General features: G+C 46.1%; 1 non-coding gene across 1 annotated transcript; it reads left to right on the forward strand.

Moving 5' to 3' along the window:
• The first annotated feature begins 5,688 nt into the window (after positions 1 to 5,688).
• On the forward strand, positions 5,689 to 5,761 carry TRNAK-UUU (transfer RNA lysine (anticodon UUU)). The gene has a single exon. It is a non-coding gene; the product is annotated as a tRNA-Lys (tRNA).
• Positions 5,762 to 7,826: the final 2,065 nt, after the last annotated feature.

Raw genomic sequence — 7,826 nt, forward strand, 5'->3', positions numbered from 1 at the left:
TCTCTTGCCACGTGGTCTTTGCTTTCTTTGTCCCAAGGACACTCTATCCAGCACGTGGCATAGAAAAACCTTTGAGTTCTGTCCACAGGCAGGTCCCTGCATACCTTGATGAGTCACAAGGTGTATCTGCCTTCTCTCAATGGGTCGATTGTATAACTGATGGTCCTTAGTGGGCCATCAAGCAGGCTAGGCAGAACTGACACCAACTTGTCTTGAGTGTTCCCCAGAAGCAGAGCACGAGTTTGAAATATGGACAGCATAGAACCAATATTCATAACGTCAACTACAAAAATGATACACATCTAGAGATAGCATCATTATAATCAGTCAATCAGAACCTCTTCACAGACCCCTTACGTGGCAACTTTTCTATAATATTGGCTGCAAATATAGAACAGTGGTCACAATGGTGATCTATACAGTTACAGATTAAGTCATTAATGTCACAGGAGGTGACATGGTATCAGTGAGACTGATATTGCAATGCTGCCTCCAGTTCTGGTGTCCTCGGCTGAAAAAGATGATGTGAAATTGGAGCTGGGGCAGCAAAAAGCCACCAAATGTTCTGAGGGCTGGAGAAAAATGCCTTCTAGTAAGCTATTGAAAGAGCTCAGTCTGTTTAGCTTATCAAAAGAAGATTGAAAGGTGACTTCACTGAAGTGTTGAAGGGCCTTAATGGAGAGAAAATATTGGGTGTTAGAGGGCTTTTTAATTGAGCAGAGAAAGGCATAACAAGACCCAACGGCTGGAAGGTAAAAAGAGACAAATTCATATTACAACTAAGGCACAAATATTCAACAGTGAGGATGATTCACCACAGGAACAGGCTACCAAGGAAAGTGGTGGATTTGCCATCTCCTGATGTCATTTAATGAAGACTAGATGCCTTTCTGGAATGTGTTTGCCTCCAAAGTAGCTCTTTTGTCATACAGGAGGCCTGCAATATGCAGGGGGTCAGATTAGAAGCTCTAATGGTCTCTTCTGGCCATAAAGTCGACTAATTTCTGAAAAACTGAGTGTAGCATTGGCAGCAGCGTCTGATATTTTCCTGTCTAGCCAGCTTGCTTCCTACAACGAACGCTCCTTGAGTGGGGTGATCCACAGGGAGTAGCTTAAACCTGCAAAGAGCCTGGCCAGGGGCAGGACATTAACACAGCAAGGGAGGGGTGTGGCAGTGACATCACAAAGGCCTTTTTCAGCACCTCAGACTATCGGTCAAAGGTGGTGGGGAGGTGGTGACTTCACAGAGAGATGCTGACATCATCCAGGCAGGACAGAGGCGAGGGGCCAGGGAAACCTCAGAGACCCCTGTGGCTTTGCTTCAGCAAGTCTCTTTCTCCAGGTCTCCTTGAGGACTGACAGAGTATTCGGGTTCACGGATGTGAGTGCCAGGAGGAACCTCTTTCGAGTTTTCTCCTTCCCTTGTGGTGATTTTACTAGAAAACAGCCATCCCTGTTTAGAAGGCAAGAGCCTCCTGGAGGTCTGAAACCTGTTCAGTCTGATCCATCTGGTGAGAGTTGAATTCTAGGCATTGAAAACACGAGCTTAAGGAGGCAGAATTTTATTCCACGCCTGGGATTTTGTCCCTTCGAATCACTGGGGACATTAGGGTTTGTCCTTTTTGTTTCACCTTTCCCTCCATCCATCCCTCCCTCCTTTCTCTTTGTCTCTTGCTTCTTTTGTCCTTTCTCCTGTTCCCCTCTCAACACCAGGGTGTCTGTGTGTGTGTGTGTGTGTGTGTGTGTTACAGGGGAGTGCTCTGCAGCTCCCACTGTGGGTGGTCCATCCAAAACTGTGGGGCTGAAATAGTGCTCTGACAGTGATCCCCATTGGTGACCTGGCCCATCCTTTGTGCTCTCTGGTGAGAAACCTCAGCCTTCCCTCCTCAGGCTCTACCCTGATTGGCAGGGAGGAGACTCAGGTCCTTGTTGTTCTCTTTTAAGATCAAGGAAATAAGTCAGAACCAGTTCTATGTTTGACAAATTTTGCTGCTTCTCTGCATTAATTGTCTCTGAGCAGTTCATGATTCTGAGCAGTTCATTGCAGTTCTCCTCAAATACTTGCTGAATAATTACTGTGCACTGTTGTTGGTCTGGAGCTCATCTGAGAGCACTTTATTCAGGTCATTCAATGTCTGAAATTCAAGTTCCGATGGTTAGTTTGAAAATCAGGGCTCTTGGGTCCAATTCCCAACTCTGCCACTGACTTGCTGTGTGACATAAGACAAGTCCATTCTCCTTTTTCAGCCTTACCTTCTCCCTTTTTCAAGTAGAGATAATAATGATCTGCTCCTACCTACCTCACAGTGGGCGGAGGATGAGGATCCACTTGAGAGTGTCACTCGGAGTAGGGCATAGTATGAGGTGTCCTATCACGTTTACTCAGAGCAGATTAACACATAATAGAATAGCTGAAATAGTCTATTTGATTTGTATGTTTTTATTTTGAAATTGTTAAGAGCAGCAATGACTTAGCTCAGACTGAAGCATCTTATCTAATGTTTGAGATCTAAGTGTCTCCTCTTGTGTGCGACAAGACAATTTAACACACTGTGACAGACAGGAGATGCTTTTGTTTTGCAACAAAATATTTTAGCAAAGAAATTTTATCCCACTTGTTATGATTTCGAGAAACAAACTGGTTTAGTCTGAATGGGATTTTCTGACAGAAACAGTTGGAATGACATTTCCCCACCATCTCGATTTCTGGACTCTATCCCTGCCTCTGGAGGGTTTGTTGTCCATTAGAACAGGAGTTGGAACTGGTGGCTTTTCTTTATGGCTCTGCCACCGCTTTGCTTTGTAGGCCCTTGGGTAAGTCACTTCCCTTCTCTGGACCTCAGGCTCCCCTCATCTGTCCAATGGGAACAGGGACAGTTCTTGAACTCTGGGTGGTTGTGAGCCTGAGTGAGATAAGGGGCGTTAAAGCCCTCTGTGAAGGAGAAAAGGGAACTTCTCAGTGACTGGGGCTCCTCTCTGTATGGCCCCAATGGGGAAGGAAAGAGATCGTGTGGGGGAGAAGACAGGCAGAAGGGGTAAAATGGGGCTAAACCAGAAATGAGGAGATTTTCTTCCTGTTAAAATATCCTGGAGTCTCATGGCTGAAAAGTCGCATCTTTAGTTAGGTATGAACCAGCAGCCTTGCAATTACCAGGCAAAGGTGTGAACCACAGAGACTGATAATTGCCTGCTTCCCAGCTTTGCCTAAGAAGCAACTGCAGTGGTGCTACTGGTTAGTGCAAAAGGGGCTACTGCTGGGCTTATGAGTTCAAACCTTACCTTAAATACTGGTTTCTATTACCCCTGTAGCTTCCCCAACTTGTATTGCCCAATTCACATGGAAAGTACCCTACTAGGAAAAGGAGAATAAGTTCTGAAATGTGGAAGCTGATGCTCAGCTTGGAAATATCCACCCTCTGCTGCTATGAATTCCAGTAGATTGTTCACTGTCAGGGAAAATTGATCTATTAGCTGCCAGGAAAGGTGTCTGGGCACCATATCCCCATGCTTCTTCCAGTGCACTCCTGGCTCGGTCACGGCTGCAGAAGGATTCTATATGCATTGAGTCTAAATCTTTTCCAAGCCTTCTTAGCACAGCTGGTAGTGTCTCAGTCTCATAATCTGAAGGCTTTGAGTTCAAACCTCTCAGAAGACAATGGTTTTTGCTCCCTGCTTCAAATTTTCTAAAGGAAATCAGAGAAAAGAGACTACAGGAGAGTGTTTTTTAGACACCTTCGCATCCATCTAACACACACACACACACAATCTTCTAAGGCATTAACTTTTCCTTCTCTATAGAGTTTGTATTCTCCATAGAGCAAAATATATCATAAACATGCAAGTCTAAACCTAATACAATATGAAACTCAATACAGATAAAATCTCACCCTCAGAGATCTTCCAATAAGCTTCTTTTGCAGACTAGGCTTATTTCTAGTCTGGGCCCAATCTTTTCACCTGGCGTAATCCTTGTTCCAGCTCAGGTGGTAGCTAGGGGATTTCTTATGACTGCAGCCACCTTTCTTCTGTTCTACCCCCTTATATAACTTTGGTACAAGGCAGGAATTTTTTGTCTCTCTCCTGGGGAAAAGCCCCAGGTTTAAGATGGATTCCTGTACCAGGTGACATGCTCACATGTCCTGTGAGACCCCAAGCCTTCATTTTTCCTGGCCTGACTCACAGATGGTGCAGGACAGAGCCATCTACAGTCAATTGTCCTGGTTAATGGGAGCCATCAAGAGTCCAAACCACTATTAGTGGCCCACACTTTGCATCATTACAACAAGACCTCAGAGTTATTGTTCATATTTCTAGTTTCAGATACAAGAATGATCGGTTCATACACATACGATGAACACACACAGTCGATTATAAACTTTGTAATGCTACCTTACATGCATAAAGCATATTCCAGTTACATTATATTCACACTCATTAGCATATTTTAATAAAATCATATGGAGTGCAACGTCATAGCAGGGAAAGGGTTTTACTGCAGCACCTGGGAGCAGTTGAGTTTCATGTTCAGGCTGTGGTATGAGTTTCTCCAGGTTTCTCGTAAGCACACAGGGCCCTTAGCAGGTGCTCTCGATACAGGAATGGCCCAGACATGATAAAGTGATGGGAATTGCGTTTTCCTTTTTAATTTTTGTATTTCCAATGACATTTCTGTTTGTGATTTCGTTTTGCTTTGTATAACTGTGTTTTCTCCTGGATTTGCTATTTAAGTAAAAAAAGAATAAGGCCTCAGGGGGCCGGATGGAGGAGCAGGCTGGGGCTAGGACTGCTAAGAGAGTGAAAGCATCAGGTTTTCTGTATTGTTTTCTGTCCTCATTTTCTGAGCAGTTTCTTTTCAGCATCAAATTTGCTCAGTTGGTAGCGCATCAGACTTTTAATCTGAGGGTCCAGGGTTCAAGTCCCTGGTCAGGTAGAAGGACAATTCCCCAAGATTTTCAGAAGGCATCTCTTGAGGACTCTCTTTGACTTCAGTTTTTCCTTTTCAGAACTTGGCCTTTCCTAGGAAGGGCTCTTTACTGCTTGGGACTGAAAGTGCTACTTCCTCACCTGTCCACTGGCATTACAGTCTGGAGGAAGAAAGGCCTCTGGGCCTGTAAGAAAGTGCTGTGTGCTGGTTTTTTGAGCAAATGTTGGGCTGGCCAGAAAGGCATATTCCCACTGGGTATTCCCTGAGAGAAAAAATTGTCCCCACAGAGTCTTTCATGCCAGAAGTCAAACTCTCTGGGCTGGTATTCAGAGCTGTGAATCCTGAAATCAAAGTTCAAGCCCCTGTAGAATTGTGGGGTCCTTTCATTGCCAGCTAATTATTCTGGGATTTCCAAAGCTTCCTCTTGCTCTCTTCAATGACATGGTAGCCTGTCTCTTGCCTGCTAGCTGTTGTGACTCGCACAAGAGGGCATGTTTGATCCCAAAGCAAGGCCCTCCCTTAGGCTCAGTCTGAATAGAGGTCAATGTAGCACTGCATGAAACAGGTCAATTTTATTTTGCTTTGTATAACTGTGTTTTCTCCTGGATCTGATATTTAACTAAAAAAAGAAGAATGTCTCTGGGTGCCACATGGAGAAGCAAGATGGGCCTAGGGCTACTAAAGAAGCAAGAGTAGCAAATTTTCTGCCCTCTTTTTCTTGACTAGTTTCTCTTCTGCATCAAACTTGCCCTTTTTTTCCATGAGCCTGGCTAGCTCAGTTGGTAGAGCATCAGACTTTTAATCCGACGGTCCAGGGTTCAAATTCCTGGTCAGGTGAAAAGGGAGCATTTCCCCATATGGTACTCCTCCAACAACTGAAAAAGGCATCTCCTCAGGATGTTATTTCACAACAGTCATTTTTCCTCCAGGACTTGGTCTTTCCTAGAAAGGGCCATGTACTGCCTAGGATGGAAGGGGCAATTTCCTCACATGGCCACTGGCCTCTCAGTCTGGATTAAGAAAGGCCTCTGGAAGTTGATTTTTAATAGCTGCCTTAGTGGAAAGTTGCCTGTTGGATAAACTCCCAGACTGACAATTACAGGGCCGCCCAGAGGATTCAGGGGACCTGGGGCAAAGCAATTTCAGGGGCCCCTTCCATAAAAAAAAATACGTTGCAATACTATAGTAACATGTATTTGGAAGTGTAAAAAATAACTCGTGAAATACATTCAAAAATTAATTTGTAATAATTTGAAAATACACTAAATGCATTATTTAAAAACATAAAATGCTTTAATGGTATGTAAACATTTGCAATTACATGATGGGCTGTTGCTGGGTGATGGTGATTGTTGATGCCAGTGGGCTGTCGCTGCCTGGGGGTGGTGCTGCTGTTGCCCTGGGCTGTGTGGGGAGCTGGGCTTGGGGTTGGGGGGTGCCTGGCTCACAGGGGCTGGGCTCAGGGCTGTGGGGAGATGGGGTCGGGGGGTGTCATGGTATAATTCCCCACTCTGAACCTTAGCATCCAAAAGATGGGGTACCAGCATGAATTCCTCTAAGCTCAATTACCAGCTTAGTACTTGTAGCGCTGCCACCAACCAGGAATTCCAGTGCCTGGTACACTCTGGTCCCCCCAAAACCTTGCCTGGGAATCCCCAAGACCCAGTCCCTCTGGATCTTAACACAAGGAAAGTAAACCCTTTCCCTCACCATTGCCTCTCCCAGGCTTCCCCTCCCTGGGTTACCCTGGAAGATCACTGTGATTCAAACTCCTTGAATCTTAAGCAGAGAGGAAAATGCACCTTTCCCCCTCCTTCTCTCTCCCCGTCCCAGACTCTCCCTGAGAGAGAAAGTAATCCTAACACAGAGAGAAAATTAACCTCTCTCTCCCCCTTCCCTCCTTTCTCCCCACCAATACCCTGGTGGATCCAGACCCAGTCCCCTGGGGTCTCACCAGAATAAAAAACAACAATCAGGTTCTTAAACAAGAAAAAAAAAGTAAAAATTATCTTTGTAAATTTAAAATGGAATAGGTACAGGGTCTTTCAGCTATGGACACTGGGAATACCCTCCCAGCCTTGGTATACAAGTACAAATTAAAATCCTTTCAGCAAAATGCAAATTTGAACTCCTTCCAGCCAAATACACATTTGCAAATAAAGAAAATAAGCATAAGCCTAACTAGCCTTATCACCTAGTACTTACTATTTTGAATCTATAAGAACCTGTATCAGGGAGATTGGAGAGAAACCTGGTTGCACATCTGGTGCCTCTGAGCCCCCAGAGTGAACAACAACCAAAAACTAACAGCACACACAAAAACTTCCCTCCCTCAAGATTTGAAAGTATCCTGTCCCCTTATTGGTCCTCTGGTCAGGTGACAGCCTGGCTCACTGATCTTGTTAACCCTTTACAGGCAAAAGAGAGATGAAGTACTTCTGTTCTATTAACTCTTACTTATCTGTTTATGACAGGGGGTGTCCGGCTCGGAGGGGCTGGGCTCGGAGCTGGGGGTCAGGGCCATGGGGAGGATGGGGTCAGGGGTGCCCAGCTCAGAGGGGCTGGGGTCAGGGGGGTGCCCGTCTCTGGCCCCGGCCCCTTACCATTCTGCTTACCCCCTCTCCCGGACAGCGCTGCAGCGGCATGGTGTTCCAGCAGGGCCTGAGTTCCTGCCGCTCGGCTGCAGCTTGCAGCCCCACCCCCTTGCCAGCTGAGACACCGGGTGATGGGGGGGGACATGGAAACAGGAGGAGGAGCCTCCGACATACTTGTGGGGGCCCCGGTGGGGCCCGGGGAAAATTGCCCCACTTGCTCTCCCTCGTGCAGCCCTGACTCTGGGAGCCCTTTTCGCTGCTGCTGCAGCCTGGGCTCGGCTCCAGGGGACTCCGCCTCCCTCCCTCCT

Source organism: Gopherus flavomarginatus, chromosome 3 (assembly GCF_025201925.1).
Source record: "Gopherus flavomarginatus isolate rGopFla2 chromosome 3, rGopFla2.mat.asm, whole genome shotgun sequence".
NCBI classification, from domain to species: Eukaryota; Metazoa; Chordata; order Testudines; family Testudinidae; genus Gopherus; species Gopherus flavomarginatus.